Here is a 27177-nt window from a genome sequence, read left to right on the forward strand (position 1 = left end):
GAGTGAAAGCTGGTAAAAACCCAAGAAAAACCTAGGCCCATATTTATACTTTTCCACGCAAAACTGCGCTAACCCAGTTTTGCGTGAAAACATTTACCACTGGTTAGTGCCATTCCACGACGCCGGCCGGTCGTCCTATTTATGGAATGGCGCAATTCTGCGCAAAGGGTGAGCTAACGTCAAGGCAAATGACATTAGCCGGGTGGGGGTGGCGGATTGGCAGATGGGGGTTTTGCGTTAAAAAATTATGTTAGGATGGTTAGAATAAAAAAAGATGTCTCTAACTAGCCTAGTGTCATTTCTTAACACAAAACCTACCATACCACATGACTCCTGTCTTATGGAAGACAGGATTCAAGCCCACCACCCCAGTGGCCAGCCCAGTGGACAAGGGTCCCCTGGGCATGGCCATTGCACCCAGTGCCATATATGGGGGCCCATTTCAGGGCCCCCAATGGCACTTTAAAAAATAAAGCAAAATACTTACGTCTACTTACCTATACTTATCTGGGATGGGGTCCCCTATTCTCCGCTGTCCCTCTGGTGTGGGTGGGAGTGTCCCTGGGGCCTGGCGAGGGCACCTGTGGACTTATTCCATGGTGTTCTACCATGAAATAGGCCCCCTAGGTCCCCTAACACCTGCCCTGACCCAGGCGTTAAATAATGGTGCTAAGTAAGCTTAGTGCCGTTATTTAGGCCCGCCTCCCTCCTGTGCACCATTTCTGCACTGGAGTATAAATAAGGCGCTAGGGCCTTAGAGTCATTTTTTGCCTGGGAACGCGTACCTTGCATCTCATTGACACAAGGTAGTTTCCTGTTAGCAAAACATGACTATAACTCCAATATTTTGACGTTAGACTCGTCTAGTTTCAAAATATAAATATGGAGTTACGTTTGCGCTGAATTAGCGTAAACAAATTACGCTCCCCGACTTCAGATGACGCCCGGACTGATGCCACTGCCTAACCCCGCAACGCCGCCTGGAACTGAAGCCGTGGTCCCCGTTGGAGTGTGACAACCCCGACTGACATCTCAGGCCTGATGCCGCAGCAGTCACTGGCGTCCTGTGACTTCGTGTGTCCGGAGTGCTGTGTCACCAAGACTTGTGACATCCAACTCAGCAGTGGCGCCTGCAGCCCTATGGCGTGACTGCCACCCTGTGAGGTCGCCCCATTGTGTCTTGACCCGCTGGATATCGACCCTGTCAGAAGCGTAAGGAACCAATGCTTTGCACTGACACCGCCTCATCCCCACTGCTCCGCAGCAAGGACTTGATGCCTCACACCAAGGCTTCTCTGCTCCGCAACACCGGAATCGATGCCACAAAGGACCCAGCGATGCCTTGCTTGCCGACTCCGTGCACCGGCTTGTTTCCTCACTTCCACATAGTACTGTACCTGGGGGTCTGTGTGACTCCGTGACCGGCGCCATTGGCATAGCGTTGCTGGGAATTACTCTGTCACAATGCGTGATAACACCAACTTGCAGGATTTGTGTTTCTAAGCACTATATTCAAGTTTATTCTTTAAAAATTCTTAACTTTGCTGTTGTATGTTGGATTTTTGTCGTGTTAGTCTTGTTTTTATCAGATAAATATTGGCTATTTTACTAAACTGGTGTTAAGTCCATTTGGGGTTTTTTCACTGTGTTACTCCGTGTGTTTGTACAAATACTTTACACATTGCCTCTGAGATAAGCCTGATTGTATGTGCCAAGCTACCAAGGGGGTAAGCAGGGGTTGTTCTAGGTTTGGATCTCCATTACCCTGACTAGAGTGAGGGTCCCTGCTAGGACAGAGTACAAACTGACTGCCAACCAGAGACCCCATTTCTAACAAAAAGCAGTAGATATGTCATGTTTAGTACCTATGGAATTGTAATAACAAACCCTATTTAATGGTAACATCAGATTTATTGTTACAATTTTGAAAATTGCACTTTTAGAAATTTGGCATGTTCCTGCTCTTAGCCCTGTGTGCCTGCAGCCTTTCTCCAATACAGGTCTGGGCTGGGTGACAGCTGGACTGAACCTTTGAATAACTCTGCCATGAGGAAGGACTGCTGTGCTGCTACCAGGACTGCCACTCTGGACTGCTGCTGTGGAAGAACTGCTTTTCTGATGTGCTGTCCTGCTGCCAGCTGCCCTCTGTCCTGCAGAAGAAGGACTGGACCTAATCACTTGAAACCAAAGTGACTCCGAGGGCATGTTGGCCTAAATCTCAGGGACATCAAAGACTTCTCATCATCCTGCAACAGCACCTGGACTTTGCTTGCTAAAAGACTTGCCCTGCCAAGTGGTGCCAATCTAGTCCTGGGTCCTTGGAAGTGGGCTTACAGTGATGCAACTGCCAGAACCTGCACATCAACGCCGTTGCGCCGATCGTAACCAGCGCATCTTCATTAACACCGACTCATTAAAGCTGCTTAAAGACACCACATTGCCTTTGACACTGCTGAATTGCCGCTGCTGCGAGGATCGGGAGCACTGCATTGCCGACTGTGCAATGCATTACCTCCATTCTTGATGCATCTCTGACTTTGTGCAGCTCGGAGCCATCGCAAAGCCTACATCTTTGGGATCAACATTAATCCATTGCCTCCTTTTGCTCCTCGCCTCTCGTTCTCAATGCCTACGCAACTTTGAACCAAGGTACTATTCCAGTTGGCCAAGTCCGGTCCTTGTATTCGACCAGTGCTCCATTGCAGTTAGCCTGTCTTTTCAGATTTGGTCCTGTCTCGCTGGACCAGACAGCCCCGGTTGGTGTTTTATGCTTCTAAGCACTACAACTAAGTTTATTTTTCAAAAATTATTATCTCGACACTTACTTATAGAATGTTGGTTTTGTGTCATCCATAAACGTGCAATCTATTTTTCTTATCTTGTGTGGAGCCTTTGTGGTGTTTTCACTGTGTTACTGTTTGAAGTTTTGCACAAATACTTTACACATCGTCACTTAAGTTAAGCCTGCCTGCTCTGTGTCAAGAGACCAGAGGGTGAGCACAGGCTAATTTATGGTGTGCATTTGACTTACCATGACTAGGATTGTGGTTCCTGCTTGGACCCAGTGCATACCTCTGTCAAACAGAAACCGAATTTCTAACATAGCCCCAGAGGGAGAAGCTCTAATGTCTGGCACACCTTTATAGCCTGAGGCTCAGTGACCAACACGTGTAGTGGGGGGGGGCAAGGAGCAACACTGTTGGGTGCTGTGTTACAGTCAGACAGTATCAGAGAAAGAGCTGCTTACCATAATGTTGGCAGTGGGAGCCTGATAGGCACCAGGACCATACAGATCACTGTCTGTCCAAATACACAACGGAGGAGCACTGCCTCTAACAAGGGCCAGCATGCCCGGTTGAAGGCCTTTTTGGCATGTAGCATTAGTAGTACACTTTATATGTGCGTTTCTTGGTTATTCAACAAGCTGGGCTATACAGCAAATGTTGTCAAAGGTTTGTCTCCCCATCACAAAGCCTGATTGGCCCTTGTGAATTATTTGAGGGAGAAGATGAGTCAGTTGCATGGCCAGTACTTTCATGCATATCTTGATATCTATTTTCCATAGGGCTGTGGGTTTGTAGACTGAGCAGTCTGAGTGGCTATTGTTCTTTTAATCCCCTGTAATGTACCTTTAAGCATAATGTAACATCTGTGTTGGTCACTAATGACCTATATACAGCCAGGTAGAAATTGTTTGCCAAAAGGATGGCCTTGACACAGGTCTTGTTAGGTGCATGTGAGCATAATTGCTGTGGATATTGCTTGGAGTGGACTGATGGAAGTCACCCTTCTTAAGATGTGTTTCCTGTAGTTTGACTGTCTCTGCTTTATGTAGTGAAAGAAAGTTGTGGATTTTATTTTGCATAGAGGGGGAATTTAGCTCCTTCATGTTAAGGTATAGGACCCTGAATGTCATTAGAAAAGAGGGGCCTGGGCCCCGCCTGTGCACCTGGAATGTAGAGTGTGTGGAGACATATCTGGGATTTGAATGTTATCTTACTAACTTCAGAAACACCCTTCCTGTATCCCCCAAAACAGGAACAATTACATATATAAGAAACAACAAAAAACATTCAACATCCCTTGTGGGTGCATTACCACTGGCACAATACGTACCTGCTATGGTCCTTGTGAAGACAATATTGGTGATGATTACACTGTGGAGGCATTATAAATCCTGCCGCTGGCACCGTGTAGGAGCAGTGCAAGCCAAGCAGTCCAGCGCAACCTTCTGTGTCATGATGCCAGGCCATGTAGGATGTGGACTGGTCAGGTTTTCCAGTTGTCCTTTTCTGTTTTTTCTGCTACATGTTGTTGACATGGTCTTGGAGAGTGCCCTCTATCTCCACCTGCAATCTTGTGCTTCCTGTTCAAGTTGTGAGGTCGCTTGTTGCAGTCTATGCACAGCAGATTAAAACCCTCCTCTACTGTCATTGGATGGCAGTGTTCCCTTCCATTGTTTAGGCCACTCCACATGTGAATGTCTAATGAAAACTATTCATGGCCTTGGTCTAGGCATTATTTAACAGTTGCTGAAACATTTTCCGAAGGTGTCCCAGGATAGATCTTGGAGCAGAATCGGTGCATCTCCACCAAGATGGAGTTTGAGAGTTTTGGGCCTCTCTCATAGGATTTGATCACAATGTGGGAGGCATTCAAGTCACCAAGCACAGGGGAAGAGTAAAGGCCGTGGTGTAGGAGCCACCAGGTTCTGAGGTGTGACCAGACAGCACCATCACCAACACAGGAGGGGCCTCACCCCAGCAATGTGCTGCAGTCCAGATAGCAAGGTTTGTTAAGCCGGGAAGGGTTGCTCTGCCATCTAGACGAGCTGCTCTACCCTGCTATGTGAGGTGCCCTAACCCCTGGGTTGGCTCCACAGCAGTCAGGGTTATCGCAATGCTCATAGCTTCCCCATGGCAGTCAATGTTTTTAGTCCATGCACATCACATTTCCTGAGCCCCCGTCCCATACGTTCCTTTTCTGTTGAAGTTCAGTGTGCTGTAGCAAATTACTGTGAGTTATGTAAGGAGGTTGGATGTTTGTTCAGGCCATCCTGCCAATGAGCCAGACAGATCCCCGAACTCACCCTCAGGTTCCTCCATCCATGCTGTTGATTCTATTGCTTCAATGCAGCAAGAGCCCAGGTAGGGCCTTGGGAGGCAGACCAGTGTCCGCTTCAAAAGGGGCCCATGAATCTGCATGTCTGCGCTGTACATGACGACATTGCAGGTGCTGCCATCTTGTTGGGCGGTTTCTGGCAAAGCTAGGAATCTGCTGGGGTGACAGACTGTTGGGATTTGTTATGATTGAGAGTGCGTTCCACATTCCGAGTGGAATGTGGAACGCGGGGAGAGGGTGTGGAATGCGGGTGTCGGTTGGGAGGCATTCGTTAACAGAACGTGGAGGAGAGACCATTAAAGTTACTGTTGTTCACTCACCCGGTGTCGTCTTCCCTTCAGTGGCGACGAGAATGGGGGGGAACTCACACGCTGGAAAGGCTGGGAGGCAAGGATAACGTGATGAGAGGGGCAGTGCTGGAGGCGTGGAAAGTACAGATACCACAAAGAGTTGGTGGGCGGAGTCGGAAATAACTGAGGAAGCGTACGAGTGTAAACATCGTCTGAGAGTTGGGAGACAGACAGTGAAGAAGGGCTACGGAGCTGCAACTTACAGCTCAACATGCATGTCTGGCAGCCATTTTGACTGGTTGGGAAAACACAGCAACAAGCCCAACCAGTCATAGAAATAAATGCTCAGTTGGAATTGTGGCAGACATCTTGGAAGTACTGCATGCCTGAAGTTGCAAAGTAAGAAGAAAAGTAAAAGTGTTTGAGGAAGTAAAATTTGATGCACGAAACAACGATGAAATTAAAAGTAATATTATATAAAATATAATAATAATATTTTGACCATATTCTTGAATATAAGACAAAGAGTGCTAGGTACAACAATATCTTATTAAATTTTTGGGAAATATGGAGTGAATATTGGCACCTGCACCTTTCTTACAGATGGCAGGAACACCGCCTGTGGATTGGCAGACATGGAAAGAGACTTTTGACGCATATTTGGAGGCGATTGAAGGGGACGCATTCACTTCAAAAAAAGAAAAAAAGCACTATTGATCTACAATTTGGGAACAGAAGGAAGGAAAATTTAAAAAACATTGCCATTAGAAGTTGTGAGTACCCTAACAGTAGGAGATGATGGAGTAGGGTCGACATCCACTGTTGATGAGTATGCCTCGATAATTAGTACATTGGACAAAAGATTTAATCCAAGGAAAAATGTTGTCCTTGAAAGACATAAGTTTCTTCAGCGTGCACAAATTCCATGAGAGTCAATCGATGATTTTGTGGCAGCACTACGTTCGCTGGCGGCAACGTGTAATTACAGAGAGTTTAGAGATGAGATCATATGTGATCAACTGATTGAGAGAACGAACAACAAAAAGATCCAGGAAAAACTTCTAGCTATGGAAGATCTAGATTTGGAAACGGCTTTGAAGTTGGCAAGGAGTATAGAACACTCTCAGAACTGTATGTGGGAGATGAACGACAGTGCAAAATCAACAGAGATTAGATTTATAAAAGCAAAGCAGTCATCTAAATCAACAGTGAAGAGCAGCAAAGTAAGTGGTTGTGACGAGCATGTACTCTTGACAGCCAGAAACAGAATGTCAATAACGACATGTCTTGCTACAGGTGTGGAAGTAGGGCCCATGTGGGCAATTCGAAGAATTGTGCAGCTGTGAATCAAACATGCTACAAGTGTGGAAAAAAAGGTCACTTCACGAGAGTATGTAAGGGAAACGTTGGCATGAAAAACTCTACACAAGCTGTCAAAATGATTGACAACACCTGTGCCACTTCAGATGAAGACGAGAATGTTATCCTTATGCTCACGTCCAGGCATCAGAAGGGCGATAGCACGGTGGAGATATCTTCAATGGAAGCAGCACGGAAGAGGAATCCACCATCTTGTATAGTTTCGGGTAACAATAAGGATGTGAAATTCCTAGCTGATTCAGGATCTCCGTTCACTTTACTCAATATGGTGGATTTCAAGTATATTGACAATAAGGTTATACAGGATTCTCACATCAAAATTTTTGCTTATGTAGGAAAACGTATAGAGGTTGTGGGGAAGTTTGAAGCAAACAAAGTTTGGAAGCAAATGTGCAGCAGGAACGGTGTATGTAGTCAAGGAGGGCGCAAATCTTTTGGGTTGGGAAGAACAAGGTGAGTTGGGTATCATTCTGGACCCGAATCATCCCGATATGGTGTTATCAAAACATGAAAATGTGTATCAAACGTGCGCAGGAGCAACCAAGGATTGGATCAGTGACTATCCAGAAGATTTCGCGGATAGGTTGGGAAAACTCAAGGGATTCCAGCTTCGAATAATTTTGAAACAAGGTGTAAAAGCCGTGGCTCATAAGGTACGCAAAGTACCATTAACACTGTGTTCTGAGTTGAAGCAAGAGTTGGAAAAGCTATGTTCATTGGGCATAATAGAACCAATTGTAGGATCTGAATGGTTGGCATCTATAGTTTTGGTGCGAAAAGCAGATAAACCGATTAGGCTCTGTGTAAGGAATCGAGTGGCTGATCGTTTGTCAAGGTTACCCTGGTCAGAATGTGATGATAAAGCAGAACCAGTGGATGAATTGGAGATAGTGTGTGCTGTCAATGCCATTGGTGAAGTTTCAAAAGGTGCGTTGTCTGAACAGGAGTGGATGAGTACATGTTTGGATGATGAAGTGTTGCAAAAAGTTAAAAGTTACATATGTGGAGGATGGCCCAATGTGAAAAACTTACAGGAAGATTTAATTCCTTACATGAGGGTGGAAGAAGAGTTGTCCATTGTTGGGAATATTGTGCGGAGAGGAAGTTTATTAACAGTTCCTGTCAGCCTACGTATGCAAGTGTTAGAATTGGCACATAAAGGGCATCTTGAAGTTCGTGCCATGAAACGTAGGGTGAGAGAGGACTTCTGGTGGCCAGGAGTTGATAGAGCTATTGAGCGCTATGTGCGCCAGTGTTGCATGTGTGTGTTGAGTGACAAGTGACAGGTAACATATCCATCTCCTGTAGACCCAATCAAGGTAAAAAGTGTACCTTGGTCAAAGTTAGCATTTGACATCTCAGGACCATTTGGGGTGATTGGAAGTGCAACAAAGTATGCTTTGGTAATGGTGGATTATATGACTAGATGGCCAGAAGTGAAGTTTGTAGATCACGTGAGTACCAGTATTGTCAAAAGTTTTTTAAAAGAGGTGTTCTTGAGGGAGGGTTTTCAAGAAGAGATAGTCACCGATAACAGGACACAACTGGTCTCCAAGTAGATGGCAACCTTTCTGGCTAGTTTGGGTATAAAGTATACTCTAACATCCCTGTACCATCTCCGCAGTAACGGTTTAGTGGTGAGATTCAACCGTGTGATTAAGGAAAGTTTGCAGTTAACGTTGGTTAATGGTCTGCCTTGGAAAGCATCTGTCAAAGATTTATTATGGGGGTACAGGACAACACCCCATATCAATACAGGGATATCCCCATTCATGTTATTAAGAGGTAGGGTAGCTGGCACAAAATTGAACAAGGAGTGGATGGCGAAGAAGCATATTGATGTAGATAAGTTGGGTAAAGTGGTGGACGTGAGGTCTGCTGTTCAGGAAAAATATAAAACAAGGAGCCAACAAAATAGAGGCCTTGTTGTTCAACAAGGAAATTGGGTGAGAATTAAGATTCTAGGCTTTTTTTCGAAAGGGTTTATCAAGGTTTTCTGCTCCTGCCAGGGCGAGGAAAGTTCTGGATCATGTGGTTGTGTTAGACAATGGTAAGAGATGGAATAAATCTTTCTTTTCCGTTGTGCCTGAATCAAAGAGGGATTATGTTAGCGGAAGATTGGGCATGGAAGCAAATGAGGACTGTATGGAGGAAAGTGTGGAAAAGGGGGGTGTCAGGGAGAATGAGGCCATGCCCTATGGAATTCAAAGATTATGTTGTACATTAGATCATTTAGTCAACTGCATGTATAGTTTTGTTAGTTAAGTTAAGATGTATTTTTTTTTTCTTTTTGTCATTGTGAAGGAAGGGGGGTGTGCTGGGATTTGATTGATAGTGCGTTCCACATTCCGAGCAGAATGTGGAACACGGGGAGAGGGTGTGGAATGAGGGTGTTGGTTGGGAGACATTCGTTAACAGGATGTGGAGGAAAGACCATTAAAGTTACTGTTGTTCACTCACCCGGTGTCGTCTTCCCTTCACAGACATTTCTGAATTTGGCAGGTGGCACCTCTGTCAGGGCGACAGAGTAGTTTACTCTATCGCCTTGGCAAAGGAACGCGTCTGCCAAGGTATAAATCAGGCTCTCTTTACGTAAGAACGACCAGCCATCTGGTCAACCTATGGTTCAGACACACCAATTTCATGCCAAATTACAGGTCAGCACTTCCTCTACAAACTAGACGCACATCTCCCTCCATGAGCATTGTAAAATCCTGGTGCCCATAGGACATATTAGAGGGGGTATGTTCTGTGAATATGTGAGGTAAAACGACCATTATTTCACCACAAATATTCAAGAAAAGCATTTTAAGTGCATTTTCGTATAAATGAAGAATCTGGACACTTTTTATAATAAGTTGTCACCTACAGGCAATGCCAGGACCATGAAACAATGGATTAAAGGATGTTACATGTCCTTGTCTCAATTAAATGTAAACGTGTTTTTAACATCATGCTGATCAAAAATATGAAGCAAGATCCCTGACAAAGTTGTAGGACAAGGGATTCTCTCCGCTGAAAACTGGAGTGTTTTATGTACCTGGTGTGTCAAAAAACACAAAGGACCAGATTTAAGAAAAGTGGTGCGGCACCCAGTGCTGCGCCACTTTTCTTGCTCACCCCTAATTCCATCATGTGTGCCCGGTATCTAAGATACGGTGCACCATGGCGGTAGTTAGGGAACTAGTGTCAACATTTTTGATACTAGTTCGGAGCTTTGCAGTATTAGCCTCTGAAATTGTGACGCTAATCCTTCAAAGCCCATTGAGGCCCATTGTAAACAATAATGGCCCAGATTTCAGAGGCCCTAGCACCATCTAACGACACATTAGCATAATTTTATTTAAGCTAATGTGGTGTTAGATGCCCAAAAATGCAGCACCAGATTTACAAAGTGACGCAATGCATGCATTGCACCATTTTGTAACTCCTTGCGCTACATAATGCCTGCCCCAGTCATAATCTATGCAAATGGGACGTTCCCCTGTTAGATAGTGCAAAGAAATCTAAGAGATTTATTAACCTCACTTTTTTGGCACTTATAACGCCTGCTCAGAGAAGGCGTTAAAAGGAAGCACAATGTTGTTTACAATGGGCCCCTATGTCCAGTTCAGGGTTAGCGCCAAAATGTTGTCGCAAACCCTGAAAAGTACATCAATAGTGTAAAAAATGTTGGCTCTATTGCCCCATATCCTGCACCGTATCTTAGATACAACACATTCATGGTAATGGCAGGGGGGGGGGCGCTAAGGGGCGCAAGGAAAGTGGAGCTGCACTGGGCGCAATGGCACTTTCCTTAAATCTGCCCCTGTGTGCCTCCTGAGCAGGTGTTAAAAGTGCCAAAAAAATGATGCAAAGAAATCTTGTAGATTCCTTTGCGCAATTTCCCACCCCCCCATGGGCGTAAATTTGGCACCGCGATTTTGGCCTTGTTAAAATACGCTAATGTGGTGCAGGGAAGCCCTAGAGGCTCTTAATTCTGCCACAAAGTATGTCAAGTGGTTTATGTGGTTATATTGGATGTTTTTAAAACATTGAATCTTAATGTAATGAAAATATATAGGCCCATATTTATACTTTTTTAGCAAAGCATGTGTGTCTTTTTTTGACGCAGAAGCGGCACAAACTTACAAATTATAATGCATTTTGTATGTTTGCGCTGCTTTTGTGTCAAAAAATGACGCAAATGCAGCGCTAAAAAAGTATAAATATGGGCCATAGTTTGTGAATTGTGGAAACATTGTTCTGTCCAAACTGATAGTTCAACTGTTTCCTATATCTTTTTATTACTTTTGTTACTAAAATATTTAAGTCTCCATTACATAATGAACTGCTGATTATAGCAAAGGGTAAATTCATTGCCGCACTGAAACCTATGGTTTCATCTCGGAGGTATCACAGTATTTGTCTTTAGAAGTTAACAGGCCACGAGGAAACACTGGGCCTTAATATATGATAAGGAGAAATTCAGTTTCCTACCAGTGCTTAATTTGTAAATAAAAACGTGCTGGTGCCCAAAGCCCTCCTCTTAAACATGCGGCTGCTGCAATTAAAAATGCAAACACTGAATACTGAGGCAGTGTAATCCTGAAGCCATCTTGGGCCTCTTCAATCCATTTACAGCCACTGCCTGCCCCTTCAGCTCACTCTTGCAGCTTTCTGCTTCCTCCCATTGTAACTCTTTTTCGTTTTTCTCTTCCTCCGTTTTTCCCATATGTGTCTTTTGCTCGCAGTAAATGCTTGAGGCAGAAAAATAAGTGCCGGCCCTCAAAAATAAGTGCCGGTGCCCCGCACCGGAAACAACAAGCACAAATTAAACACTGGCAGCGCCTCTCTTTCGCCCCCATCTCCCTCATTCTCTCTTACTTCTGAGCCAGACCCCTCCCGGCAGCTGCAGCTGTGCGGTTTGCTCATACTTCATCCTGTTGTTTGTGTAAATTATCAAACTTTGCTGAATATTATAGTCATGAAACAAGTAGAACTGCAAACTGTGAACATCCTTCTTAAGAAGCATTTTTGTTTTTATTTCCTCACTTTGTCAATGATGTCATTTAGGTGTAACCAGGGGGTTGTCCCTTGCTGCCCCTGGCACTGCCTTTGCGACCCCTGGCCTTAGAGGTGGCAAAATCAGTGCCAGACACACAAGGGCAGCCCCACTCAATTCTTTGTTACACTGAGGGTGAAAAATATTTTATTATTCACAATTAGTATATTAAAGAATGAATTACAATTTGCTGAAATATGACACTCCCTGGCAGCTGAGGTAAGTAAAAAATTATTTTAAATGTATGTTCTGTGCGCACTTGCGGGTGAGTGTGTGTTTATGAGTAAGTGTGTGTTCATGTGTAAATGTGTGTAGATGTGTAAGCGTGTGTGTGTGAATGAAAGTAAAGGCTAAATGATGATGTAATCTCTGCTACCCCTGGCATTTTGGCAAATTGACGTTAATGCACTTTGTCCTTGTGAACACTGTGCCAAGGGTCAGAAGAGCAGTGACAGGGGTCGCAAAGCTTAAGCCGGGGTAGCAGCCACCCATACAGCCCCTCATTAGAGGTGATTTACACCCGAATGGGAATTGCAAGTTGTTAGACCTGACAGCCTTAGGGTGGTCATCCCTAACTTTTTGCCTGCCTCCTTCCACTTTTTGGATACTGTTTTTGCTGGTTTTAGGACTCTGTGCACTTTATCACTGCCAACCAGTGCTAAAGTGCATATGCTCTCCCCCTTTAAACATGATGACATTGGATCATACCCAATTGGATTATTTAATTTACTTATAAATCCCTAGTAAAGTGCACTATATGTGCCCAGGGCCTGTAGATTAAATGCTACTAGTGGGCCTGCTGCACTGATTGTGCCACCCATTTAAGTAGCCCCTTAACCATCTCAGGCCTGCCATTGCAAGGCCTGTGTGTGCAGTTTCACTGCCAATTCGACTTGGCATTTAAAAGTACTTGCCAAGCCTAAAACTCCCTTTTTTCTACATATAAATCACCCCTGAGGTAGGCCTTAGGTAACCCATAGGGCAGGGTGCTGTGTAGACAAAAGGTAAGACACGTACCTGTATAGTTTACATGTCCTGGTAGTGTAAAACTCCTAAATTCGTTTTTGCACTGCTGTGAGGCCTGCTTCTTTCATGGGCTAATATTAGAGCTACCCTCATATATTGTTTGAGTGGTAGCTGCTGATCTGAAAGGAGTAGGAAGGTCATATTTAGGGCCATATTTATACTTTTTGACGTACAACTGCGCCAACGCAGTTGTGCGTCAAAACATTTAACGCCGGCTAACGCCATTCCAAAGCGCCATGCGGGTGCCTTATTTATTGAATGACGTTAGCCGGCGCTGCGGACTGGTGTGCGTCAAAAAAAATGACCCACACCAGGCAGCGCCAGCGTAGGGGAAAATGGAGCTTGGGCGTCAAAAAATGGGGCAAGTCAGGTCTGAGCCAAAATATTGACCTCAACCCGATTTGCGCCATTTTATTTTACTCCCAACCCCCATTGAAATGACTCCTTTCTTAGCACAGACAGGAGTCATGCCCCCTTGCCCAATGGCCATGCCCAGGGGACTTATATCCCCTGGGCATGGTCATTGGGCATAGTAGCATGTAGGGGGGCACAAATCAGGCCCCCCTATGCCACAAAAAAAAAAAAAAACTACTTACCTGAACTTACCTTAAGTTCCCTGGGATGGGTCCCTCCATCCTTGGGCGTCCTCCTGGGGTGGGCAAGGGTGGCAGGGGGTGTCCCTGGGGGCATGGGAGGGCACCTCTGGGCTCCTTCCGAGCCCACAGGTCCCTTAACGCCTGCCCTGACCAGGCGTTAAAAAATGACGCAAAAGCGGCTGGACGTCATTTTTTCTGGCCCGCCCACTCCCGTGCGTCATTTTTGCACGGGAGTTTAAATAAGGCGCACATGCCTTGGAGTCATTTTTTAGAAGGGAACGCCTACCTTGCATATCATTAACGCAAGGTAGGTGTCCACGCAAAAAATTTACGCAAACTCCAAGATCTTTGGTGCTAGACGGGTCTAACGCCAAAGTATAAATATGGAGTTAGCTTAGCGTCGGATTTGCGTAAAAAAAAACGAAGCAATTCCCGCGCAAACAGAGTATAAATATGCCCCTTAGTATGGCCAGAATGGTAATACAAAACCTTGCTGACTGGTGAAGTTGGATTTAATATTACTATTTTATTACTATTTTAAAAATGCCACTTTTAGGAAATGAGCATTTCTCTGTACTTAAACCCTTCTGTGCCTTAAATTCCACGTCTGGCTAGTTTCAGTTGACAGCTCCCTTGTGCATTCACTCAGACAAACCCCAAACACAGGATGCTCAGCCTTACTTGCATACATCTATTGAATGGGTCTTCCTGGGCTTGGAGGGTGGAGGGCCTGACACTTACATGTCTAAGGACAGTAGACTGCCCTCACACAAAGGACTGCCACACCCCCTACTGGGACCCTGGCAGACAGGATTGAACTGAAAGGGGACCTTGTGCACTTCTAAGCCACTCTTTGAAGTCTCCCCCACTTCAAAGGCACATTTGGGTATTTAAACAGGGTCTCCGCTCCTACCAACTAAGACACTTCCTGGAGAAGAAAACCAGAACCAGAACCTACAACCTGCCAAGAAGAACTGCCTGGCTGCCCAAAGGACTCACCTGACTGCTTTCTGTAAAGGACTGCTGCCTTGCTGTTGCCCTACTGCCTTGCTGCTCTCTGGCTGTGCTGAGAAGTGCTCTCCACTGGCTTGGATAGAGCTTACCTCCTGTTTCCTGAAGTCTCAGGCCCAAAAAGACTTAATTTCTGCAAGAAGAACTCCCTGTGCAGCGGAAATCGATGCACAGCCGGCAGAAAATGATGCACAGCCCGCATCACAGTGAAAAATTCACCACACGCCAAACCAGACAAACGCTGCCTGACTTCACAAGGAGAAGATCGACGCAGCACCAGTGTAGCGATCGGAAATTCGACGCACGGCCCACTCGATCAATGCACAGCCGAGCCAGAACGTCGCAGCCCAACTTCCTGAGAGAAATCGACGCAGTGTATGACATGCAGTAGAATTTTCCATGCAACACCCACCAGATCGACGCAGCCCCTGTGACTTCGACCTGAAGCGCTGGATTTCAAGGCATTGTCCCCGGGGCGTCCAAAAACCCCGCAACCCAAAGAGGATCCAAGACCGAGTGCCGGAAATTGGAGCAAAGGCTTCCCTGTGTGGAAAATAAATTACACATCGCCATGTGTGGCACGAGAAATTGACGAACACCTCCCTGTTTTCCACGCATCGCCTCCTCTGCGGTTCCTTGCTGAGATTTTGAATGCAAACCAGGTACTTTGTGCTTGCAAGAGACATTTGTTGCTTTTAAGAGACTAAGGACACTTTATATCATTTCTACAGTGATGTTTTCAACATATACTTATTGCATTTTAATCGTTTTGATCTGCAATTACCAGATAAATATTTTATATTTTTCTAAACACTGTGTGGTGTATTTCTGTGGTGTTATACTGTGTTATTGCAAGATATATTGCACAAATACTTTACACATTGCCTTCTAAGTTAAGCCTGACTGTTTAGTGCCAAGCTACCAGGGGGTGGGCACAGGATCATTTGGATTGTGTGTGACTTACCCTGACTAGAGTGAGTGTCCTTGCTTGGACAGGAGGTAACCTGACTGCCAACCAAAGACACCATTTCTAACACAAGTGCCACAGGATTACTTAGTTTTCTAGGCACATATGTACCTACTGAAAGCGATTAAGCTACTGAAAGCAGATTGAATGTATGCCCGGTAAATAGGCAGTAAAGGAAAACAACATGCAGAAAAGGTGCAGTATTACTTAGCCCTGCATAGTATGGCCGATCCTGGCCCTAAAAGGTGTAATGGCCTGGTAATGGTGCAGTAAAACTGTCCGTTAATGGCAATACTGGGTGCAGCCTTAACGCACTATTACTACTGGGCTTGTTTTAGAGAGGCCGAAATGCCTCTTTCACTAGTGATGCACCACTTTTCTTGCAGCCCCCTTGTGTCCCCTAATGCCACCATGGTCGCTCTGTATTTACAATACGGACCACCATGGCACACGTTAGGGGCAATAGCGTAATTTCTTTTTTACGCTATTGTAACGCTACACTGGATTAGCATTAAAAAAATGACGCTAATCCAGCATAGTGTTAAGAGGCCCATTGAAATCAATGGGAGCCTCAATTTGAGGTTTGCTTCAAGCTTCTAACGAACACCCTCTTTGCATACATCATGCATATAATATGCATCATGTAGCACTAAGGGTTTACAAGTTGGCGCAAACCTAGTTTGCGCCACCTTGTGACTATGGCGCTATGGTAGTGGCCCGTTAGTGGCGCATTTGTGGCAAAACATTTGCTGCAAATGTGGTGCTAAGGGGTGCAAGGGCCTTGTAAATCTGGCCCTTAGTGTTTTACTTTTTTGGAAATTTGATGATGTGAAGTCCTCCGTACAGCTAAAGAATGTCTATGGCCAGGCACCCTATGACAATAGGCCAGGTCTGTTCATTCACGGTGAGGAATGATAGCAAATTTATCACTAGGTGGCGCAACGTGGTGGACCTACCCGAGAAAGATAAACTTCATTCAGAAAACTGAAAACGTTTTTCTTCACAGACAGAGGTGCTTCTGCTGTGAAAATTGGAATGGGGCCCCTCGTGATTTTTTGACTGAGGCCCCACAATGCTTCTGGTGGACCTTGTACCTTCTTGAAAAAACAAGCAGAACCCTATAAATTGGAAATCTCCACATCGTCTTGTATCAGTATCAATGCTATTGCTAGATGACCCTAGCCTGTAATATGGATGATTGCTGCAGTGCATAGCAAATTTGGTAAGGCAGACCTTAAGTAAATGTCAGTAGTCAATAGAGAGATCAAAGCCACCCCCATCGAAAGTTCACAACATCACCTGCAGAGGAGGGTAGTGTTGAATAGAGGGAGGGGATAGGTCCCTCCTCTCACCATCAGTGAGAATAGCTTGGGTTGGATACTTATATTTAAAACATGTTTTAAGGCTTTAGATGCTGATAGTGGAGACCCCGTATCTAATTCATGCAAATGTGAAAACAAGCCAAGGGGTCATATGTTATTATTTTCATTATTATTATTATTATTATTATTATTATTATTATTATTATCCATTTTTAAAGTGCATGTTCATCTCACAGGTATCTTGGCGCTAAACACAGTGAGAAGGGGCAAATGCAAAAACCTAGACCAACCCGTAGCATCTGTAAGCTCATCTCTTACTTTTTCCTAAAACAAAACACAGTTCCCTCCCTCCTAAGGAAGAGACGTAATTTGTTCCACAACGGCGCAGCTTTCACTTGAAATGATCTCCCATCAGACCTACCCTTCTTAAATCTGAGTATACACATCAGGTTCGCTGAAGCAGATCTTAGTTGCCTCTGCGGTCTATAGCAGAAGAATTTATTTTTCAGCAGTCGTGGACTGGTTCCATTAATAGCTTGAAAAACAATGCACATTGATTTGAATGCAATCGTTTCCCTCAATAGTAACCAGTGAAATCCGCTTAAAGCTTCTGAGGCTGAATCAAGCCTGGATTTGTTAAGTAAGAGCTTGGCTGTGACTTTTTGCACTCTTTCCAGTCTGTTTAACAAATATTATGGAGCTCCCATCAGAAGGTCATTACAGTAGTCTAATCGGCTAAGTGGCGCTCTTTGTACCACCGGACTCCTTGCTGGTTGAGGTAATAAGGGGATGATTTTTCTTAAACTTCTCAACAAGCCATATCATGTGGCTACTGTTTTACTTACATTAGTTTTCATCGTAAGGTTCTTACTTAACAGCACTCCCAAATCACGCACATTTTGAGCTGTGCCAACCCTCTCTAATGTGTTCTACGGCCAGAAATTATTTGGCAGAGAAAATGACATTCTTGCTGAACTACAACAAAGACACTCAGCCTTGCTCCTGTTAAATTTTTAGCATATTCCGCTTAAACCATCATGCCATTTCAAACAAGCAGGTATGCAACCCACCTAATTGGTATAAATTATTGTGATCCAGTGATAACATTATTTGAGTATCATCTGCATAATTAACAAAGGAACTTCCATATACCTTCGTTCATTTCAAAAGTGGTTGCAGATATATTAAAAAGGATAGAACTCAGGCGGTCATTCCAACCCTGGCGGTCCGAGACCGCCAAGGTTGGGGACCGCGGGAGCACCGCCAACAGGCTGGCGGTGCTCCCATGGGCATTCTGACCGCGGCGGTACAGCCACGGTCAGAAACGGAAAACCGGTGGTGTACCGCTGGTTTTCCGCTGCCCTGGGGAATCCTCCATGGCGGTGCAGCTTGCTGCGCCGCCATGGGGATTCCGACCCCCATACCGCCATCCTGTTCCTGGCGGTTTCGGCCGCCAGGAACAGGATGGCGGTATGGGGTGTTGTGGGGCCCCCTAACAGGGCCCCACAAAGATTTTCAGTGTCTGCTATGCAGACACTGAAAATCGCGACGGGTGCAACTGCACCCGTCGCACCCCTTCCACTCCGCCGGCTCCATTCGGAGCCGGCATCCTCATGGAAGGGTGTTTCCCGCTGGGCTGGCGGGCGGCCTTCTTGCGGTCGCCCGCCAGCCCAGCGGGAAACCCAGAATAACCGCGGCGGTCTTCTGACCGCGCAGCGGTATTCTGGCGGCTCCCGCCGGCCCTGCGGTTACCGCGGCCGGCGGGAGTCAGAATGACCCCCTCAGTGCCGAGACCTGTGACACTCCATGTCTTATCTCTTTAAAATGGGATTGGAAGGGGGGAAGCATAATGGCCTGGCATCTCTGTAGGAAAGTACAATCTTTCTTGGCATGTTACCCCCATTTTTACCTGTATGTCAATATATTTTTGCCTGTTTCACTGGGATCCTGCTAGTCAGGACCCCAGTGCCCATAGTTTGTGGCCTAATGTGTGTTGTCAGTAGTGCTTAACTGTGTCACTGAGGCTCTGCTAACCAGAGCCTCAGTGCTTATGCTCTCTCTGCTTCCAAATGAGTCACTATAGTTTAGTGACTTTATTTAACAATTACACACTGGATCCCCCTTATAAGTCCCTAGTATATGGTACCTGGGTACCCAGGGCATTGGGGTTCCAAGAGATTGTTATGGGCTGCAGCATTTCTTTAGCTACCCATAAGGAGCTCAGACAAACCCTTTCACAGGACTACCACTGCAGCCTGCCTGAAATAGTGCACACACTATTTCACATCCATTTTGACTGCACTTAAGTAACTTATAAGTCACTTATATGTCTAACCTTCATTTACTGAAGGCTAGGTGCAAAGTTACTAAGTGTGAGGGCACCCTTGCACTAGCAAAGGAGCCCCCACGCTGTCCTGGGCCAAATGCCAGGACTTTGTGAGTGCGGTGACGCCATTACACGCATGCACTACATATAGGTCAATAGTCAGTGAAGGCCCTAGAGGGTTGGTTGAATGGCAGTAAGATGACTGACTATGAAAACCTGAATAATATAAGCAATATTGAACAATTGTGTGTCTGATTTGTTGCATCAGTATCTTGTGGACTCAGACATGATCTCTCCCCAAGAATTGGGAAAGAAGGCAGACAAATGGGTCAGAACAAGGGTGAGCAGAAAAGCTCATACATGCGGTGACAAAGACAGCAAGAGAAAGGATGGCAAGTTTCATGATAAGGATGGGGAGAAAGATAAAAAATCATCAGAGTCTTCATCAGGCCCACAAAAATCCTCTGGGGGTGGTGGGTCCAAATCCTCTTCACACAATCAAAAAAAGACATGATGTTATCTTTGTAAAGCAAAAGACCATTGGGCAAGTGACTTCACTTGTCCAAAAAGAAACACCAAACCTCCCACCACCACAACCCCCACTGCTCCCACTAGTGCCCCTAGTAATAGCAGTGGTGGTGGGAAAAACAGTACAAATAGCCAGTCAAAGGGTGTAGCTGGGCTCACTTTTGGTAATGTAGTGGGGGTTGGCCTAGTTAGGGAGACCACTGGAGCTGTTTTAGTCTCTGATGATGGCATTGGCCTTGCCACCATAGTTGCTTGTCCCCTTAATATGGATAAGTACAAGCAACTACCCCTAATAAATGGTGTTCAGGTTGAGGCCTACAGGGACACAGGTTCAGTGTCACTATGGTGATGGAGAAACTGGTAGCCCCTGAACAACATCTACTTAGTCATCAGTACCAAGTGACAGACGCCCATCACAACACTGTTAGACACCCCATAGCTGTTGTGAATCTTAACTGGGGTGGGGGGGGTTTACTGGTCCAAAGAAAGTTGTGGTATCCACTGACTTACCTGTGGAGTGTCTCTTAGGAAATGATTTGGAGACTTCAGCTTGGGCTGAAGTGGAGTTGGAGGCCCGAGCAGCAATGTTGGGCATTCCAGTGCATATCTTTGCTCTTACCAGGGCTCAGGCCAAGAAGCAAAGATGACAGGGAAACTTGGATCCTGGAACAATAGACCAAGTGTCCCCAAAAACTAGGGGTAGGCAGGGCAAACCCTTGTCCGCTACCCATCCGTCTCTGGATGATTCCCCTTTTGATGAGGAGGAGTTTTCTCCCTGTGCAGAACCTACACCAGAGGAGCTTGAAGCTGACACAGCTGAGCTTTTGGGTGCAGAGGGGCCAACCAGGGAGGAACTGAGTGTGGCACAGCAGACCTGTCCCACACTAGAGGGTCTCAGACAGCAAGCTGTCAAACAGCAGAATGGGGATGTCAATGACAGCCATGGAGTTTACTGGGAGAATAACCTCCTCTATACTGAAGCAAGGGACTCTAAACCTGGTACCACCAGGAGACTGGTTATCCCCCTACAGTGTAGGGAATTCCTCCTACTTCTAGCTCATGACATTCCTTTGACTGGACATTTTGGGCAAAATAAAACATGGGACAGACTTGTTTCCCATTTTCACTGGCCTCATATGTGAGAGGACACTAAGGAGTTTTGTCGCTCCTGTGTCACCTGCCAAGCCAGTGGTAAGACTAGTGGCACCCCAAAGGCCCCCTTAATCCCACTGCCAATAGTTGGGGTGCCCTTTGAGAGGGTAGAGGTTGACATTGTTGGCCCCCTTGACCCTCCAACAGCTTCTGGCAATAGATTCATCCTTGTGGTGGTGGACCATGCCACAAGGTATCCAGAAGCTATCCCCTTAAGGACCACTACAGCACCTGCAGTGGCAAAGGCCCTCCTGGGAATATTTTCCAGGGTGGGTTTCCCTAAGGAAGTTGTATCAGACAGAGGTAGTAACTTCATGTCTGCATACCTCAAGGCAGTGTGGAAGGAGTGTGGTGTAACATACAAATTCACCACCCCTTATCACCCACAAACAAATAGATTGGTTGAGAGGTTTAATAAAACTCACAAAGGCATGATCATGGGACTCTCTGAGAAACTCAGAAGGAGATGGGATGTCCTCTTGCCATGCCTCCTTTTCGCCTACAGGGAAGTACCCCAGAAAGGAGTGGACTACAGCCCCTTTCAAATCCTCTTTGGTCACCCTGTTAGAGGTCCCCTTGCGAAGGAGGGTTGAAAGCAACCTTTAAAGCCCTCTAAACAATAAAATGTGGACTATGTACTTGGCCTAAGATCTAGAATGGCTGAGTACATGAAAAAGGCCACTAAAAACCTTCAGGCCAGCCAAGAGACCCCAAAAGCAATGTCATGACCAGAAGGCTGTCCTGACAGAGTACCAACCAGGACAGAAGGTGTGGGTACTGGAGCCTGTGGCCCCAAGAGCACACCAGGACAAATGGAGTGGACCCCATCTCATTGTGGAGAAGAAAGGTGAGGTCACCTACCTGGTAGACCTGGGCACTGCCAGAAGCCCCTTTGGGGTGCTTTATGTCAATCGCCTTAAACCTTACTATGATAGGGTTGACCTAACCCTACTCATGGCCACAGATGTGGGGCAGGAAGAAGAGAGTGACCCTCTCCCTGACCTCTTCTCCAACACTGATGATGGCTTAGTGGAAGCTGTGGTGCTTGCAGACTGCGTCACTGCTGAGCAGAGGGAGGACTCCAAAAATCTCCTAGGACAGTTTTCTGACCTCTTTTCTCTCATACCTGGTACAACTACCTCGTGTGAACATTCAATTGATACTGGAGACAGTTTACCTGTCAAGAGTAAAATTTATAGGCAGCCTGACCATGTCAGAGATTGCATTAAAACAGAGGTACAGAAAATGTTAGACCTGGGAGTAATTGAGCCCTCTGATAGCCCCTGGGCCAGCCCAGTGCTGCTTGTCCCCAAACCACATAGCAAAGAAGGAAAAATAGAAATGCAGTTTTGTGTGGACTAAAGGGGTCTTAATATTGTAACCAAAATTGATGCTCACCCTATACCCAGGGCAGATGAGCTCATAGCTACACAGGCTTCTGCCAAGTATCTCAGCATCTTTGATCTGACTGCATGGTATTGGCAGATCAAATTGTCAGAGGATGCTAAAGCCAAAAACTGAATTTTCTACCATACGAGGGCATTATCAATTCACAGTTATGCCCTTTGGTTTGAAAAATGCACCTGCCACTTTCCAGAGGCTGGTGAATATAGTCTTCCAAGGTTTGGAAGCGTTTAGTGCAGCATACTTAGATGACATTGCTGTATTTAGCTCCACCTGGGATGGCCACCTGGTCCACCTATGGATCGTTTTAGAGGTCCTGCAAAAGGAAGGCCTAACTATCAAGGCTTCAAATTGCCAGATAGGGCAGGGGAACGTGGTTTATCTGGGCCACCTGGTAGGTGGAGAACAGATTGAACCACTACAGGGAAAGATCCAGACAATTATGGACTGGGCTCCCCCTACTACTCAGACCCAGGTCAGAGCCTTCTTAGGTCTCACTGGGTATTACAGGAGGTTCATTACGAACTATGACTCCAATGTTGCCCCTCTTAATGACCTCACTTCAAAGAAAGTGGCTAAAAAGGTATTATGGACAGCCGGCTGTCAGAAATCTTTTGAGGAGCTTAAGCAGTCTATGTACACTGAACCTGTCTTGAAAAGCCCAAATTACTCCCAAAAAATCATTGTCCAGACAGATGCTTCTGAACTGGGGGTTGTGGCAGTTTTATCACAACTTAACTGAAAGGGTTGCTTTCATCAGTAGGAGGTTGACCCATAGAGAAAAGTGTTGGTCTGCCATAGAGAGGGAGGCCTTTGCTGTGGTCTGGACCTTGATTGGGACTCACTTCATTGTTCAAACAGACCACAAACCTCTATTATGGCTTAAACAAATAAAAGGTGAAAACCCAACATTGTTGAGGTGGTCCATTTCCCTACAGGGGATGGACTTTACAGTGGAACATAGACTGGGGAGTACCCACTCCAATGCAGATGGACTCACCAGATAGTTCCACTTAGACAATGAAGCCTCATCTGGGCAAGGTTAGCCTTATTGTCCCTTGTTTGGGGTGGTTGTGTAGGAAAGTACTATCTTCCTTGACATGTTACCCCCATTTTTACCTGTATGTCAGTATGTTTTTGCCTGTCTCATTGGGATCCTGCTAGCCAGGACCCCAGTGCCCATAGTTTGTGGCCTAATGTGTGAGTTATCAGTAGTGCTTAACTGTGTCACTGAGGCTCTGCTAACCAGAACCTCAGTGCTTATGCTCTCTCTGCTTCCAAATTAGTCACTATAGTTTAGTGACTTCATTTACCAATTCCAATTGGCACACTGGACCCCCCTTATACATCCCTAGTTTATGGTACCTGGGTACCCAGGGCATGGGGGTTCCAGGAGATCCTTATGGGCTGCAGCATTTCTTTTGCCACTCATAAGGAGCTCAGACAAAACCTTTCACAGCACTGCCACTGCAGCCTGCGTGAAATAGTGCACACACTAGTTCACATCCATTTTCACTGCACTTAAGTAAATTATAAGTGTGAGGGCACCCTTGCACTAGCAAAGGTGCTCCCACGCTGTCCAGGGACAAATCCCAAGACTTCATGAGTGCGGGGACGCCATTACTCACGTGCATTACACATGGGTCAATATCTATATGTAGCTTCACAATGGTAACTCGGAATATGGCCATGTAAAGTGTTGAAGATCATGGAATTGTCCCCCATTCCAAATCTGGTATTGGGGAGCCAATTCCACGCATCATGGGGGCTCGAACATGGACCCCCAGTACTGCCAAACCAGCTCTCCAGAGGCTTGCACTGCAGCTACAGCTGCTGCCACCTCACAGACATGGTTCTGCCCTCCTGGGGTCTGAGCAGCTCAGTCCCAGGAAGCCAGAGCAAAGCATTTCCTTTGGGAGGAGGGTGTTACACCCTCTCCCTTTGGAAATAGGTGTTACAGGCTTGGGAGGGGTAGCCTCCCAGAGCCTCTGGAAATGCACAGATGATGCCCTCCTTGCATAAGCCAGTCTACACCGATTCAGGGACCACCAGTCCCTGCTCTGTTGTGAAACTGGACAAAGGAAAGGGGAGTGACCACTCCCATGTCCATCACCACCCCAGGAGTGGTGCCCAGAGCTCCCCCAGTGTGTCCCAGACTTTAGCCATCTTGTTTTCCGAGGTGTGGGGACACTCTGGAGGCCAGTGAGTGGCCAGTGCCAGCAGGTGACGTCAGAGACCCCTCCTGATAGGTGCATACCTGGTTAGGTAGCCAATCCCCCTCTCAGGGCTATTTAGGGTCTCTTCCCTGTGGGTTTCTCTTCATATTCTGCTTGCACGTTTCCATCAGGAATCCTCTGCAACCACTGCTTCATCCTCTGAGAACCACTGTAACTGCAACAGAAGGGCTACTTAAACTCTGCAACTTCAGCTTCAGCCAGCAACTGCAACAGTTTCCATGCTGTGCATGCTCTGGGGATTCCCTGTCTTCACCCTGCACCAGAAGGACCGAAGAAATCCCCAGTGGAGTGACAGAGTCGCTTCCCTGCTCCAGCAGGCACCTTCTAAGACGATGACTTCTCTGGTTCTCTTGGAATCCTCTCCTGGCAACGAGCATGGTCCTTGGTACACAAGTGGTGGACCCCTTCGACAGAGACTTGTCCTAAGGTCCTGCTGCCCAAATTTGGAGGAGGTAAGAGCTTGCCTTCCCCGATTGCAACAGTACCCCTGTGCACTGCATCATCTTCATCCCCTGAGGCCTCTGTGCACTATTTGCATGAATCCTCCATGAACAGCACTCTATCCTGCGACGCTCAACTCGCTGAGTTTTTCTTCCTGCGGCGTGGGACCCTCTTTTGTAGTGCTGCAGCAACCGCAATTTGCACCTTCTTTGTCCCGGTGTTCTGGGACCTCCGTAGGTGGTGCCTAGTCATCTGTGGGTTCCCTCCAGTGTTGGGAGCCCCCTCTGCCTCCTCAGTCCGCGTTGAGGACCCTAGGTCCCTCCTGGGTCCAGGCATCGCCATTTTGATGCAAACCGCAACACTGCTTAAACCAAGGCTGGACTAATCCAGCGCTGCAACTCGCCTGCATCCAACATCTCGACGTGGGACGTCCTTTGCATCACGCAGGAACCCACGGCCATCTTCTTTGGTGCTCTTCTGCAGACTTTTTCCAACCAGAGAATCCTTCCTTGCACCATCTTCTAGGTTGGCAGTGGCTCCTGCCTTTCTGGAATCTTCTGCGACTTCTGGACTTGGTCTCCTCTCTTTACAGGTCTTCAGGTCCAGGAATCCACCATTTGTTGCTTGCAGTCTTGTTTGGTTCTTGTGATAACTCTAATCACGACTTGTAGTGTGTCCTGAGGAAAGTTGCAGTACTTTACTCCTAGTTTCCTGGGCTCTGGGATGGGAGATTTTACTCACCATTGTGGTTTTCTTACACTCCCAACGATTCTCTACACACTACACTTGTCATGGGGGAATTTGTGATTTGCATTCCACTTTCTTAGTATATGGTTTGTGTTGCCCCTAGACCTATTTCTTCCTATTGCATTCTCTGGTATTTTCTATTTGCACTATCCTATGACTATTTACTTACCTTAGTTTGGTGTCTAGTGTATATATTGTGTATAGTAATTACCTCCAGAAGGAGTATTGCCCCTAAGATATCTTTGGCCTTGTGTCACTAAAATAAGGTACCTTTATTTTTGTGTACACCAATTATTGGGTTAATTACAACCCTGGCGGTACAGGACCGCCAGGGCTGAAATGACAGAAGCACCGCCAACAGGCTGGCGGTGTTCCCCTGGTCATTACGACCGCGGCAGAAGCGCCGCGGTCGCACCGCCGGGGCCAGGGGTTTCCTGCCACAATGGCCCCAGCGGTAGTAGGGGGTAGTAGGAGGTCTGAACCGCCAGGAAAAGGCTGGCGGTACGGGGAGTTGCGGGTCCCCCTTACAGGGCCCCATGCGGCTTCTCACTGTCTGCTCTGCAGACAGTGAAAAGCGCGACGGGTGCAACTGCACCCGTCGCACGGCCGCAACACCGCCGGCTCCATTTGGAGCCGTCTCCCATGTTGCGACCCACATCCCCGCCGGCCCAGCGGGGATGTCATAATAGGCACTGGCGGCCGCACGGCGGTTACAACTTGGCGGGCGGCAATGTTGTAATGACCCCCTTTTCTTTTATTGTGTAGAAGTACTGTGTAACTATAGTGGTATTGCAGGAGCTTTGCATGTCTCCTAGTTCAGCCTAAGCTGCTCTGCTACAGCTACCTCTACCAGCCTAAGCTGCAAGGGCACTACTACATTTCACTAATAACGGATAACTGGACCTGGTATAAGGTGTAAGTACCCAAGGTACCCACTACAATCCAGGCCAGCCTCTTACAATCTCTCAGTCCAGAAAGTTTATTCTAATCCATATTTCCTTCATTCTAGCCAGCAGAATTCAATGGCTGACAGTGTCAAAAGTGGCAGGTAGATACAATAGAATCAATAATGCCACTTTCCCGCTATCAACTTTCATTCCTAGCTCATCCAGAGCATGAATTAAAGCGATTTCCCTACCATGTTCTGGTCTGAAATCTGTTTGTTCCTCTTCCAGAATATTATTATCTTCCAGCTTCCTGCTGACATATTTCTCAACAGTTTTTACCGGATAAGGGAGTAGAGAAGGGGTGTGGCTGATCGGGCCAACATTGCGGACGCTTAGTATCAGAGCTCCGTCGAGGCCTTAATTAATCCTGAGTAAATCAACATCCTCCAAAGAGCCAAGAGTGCGATCCTGAAGCTGCGGAGCCTGGTTGGCAGTTGGGACCACCGGATCGAGAGGAAGAACCGTAGGATGAACCCAGGCGACCGGGACCCAGCGCGAGTGTGATCCCGAGCTGGGCCAGGCCAGTGTTACGAAACGTGAGCAGAGTTGGGCAGAGTTGGGCAGAGGTGAGGAGAGCCGGACGCCAGTGGGTGACCCCGGGTGAGACTTAGGCTACGTGCTGCTTGCTGCTGATGAGA

This window comes from Pleurodeles waltl, chromosome 5 (assembly GCF_031143425.1).
Source record: "Pleurodeles waltl isolate 20211129_DDA chromosome 5, aPleWal1.hap1.20221129, whole genome shotgun sequence".
NCBI lineage: Eukaryota > Metazoa > Chordata > Amphibia > Caudata > Salamandridae > Pleurodeles > Pleurodeles waltl.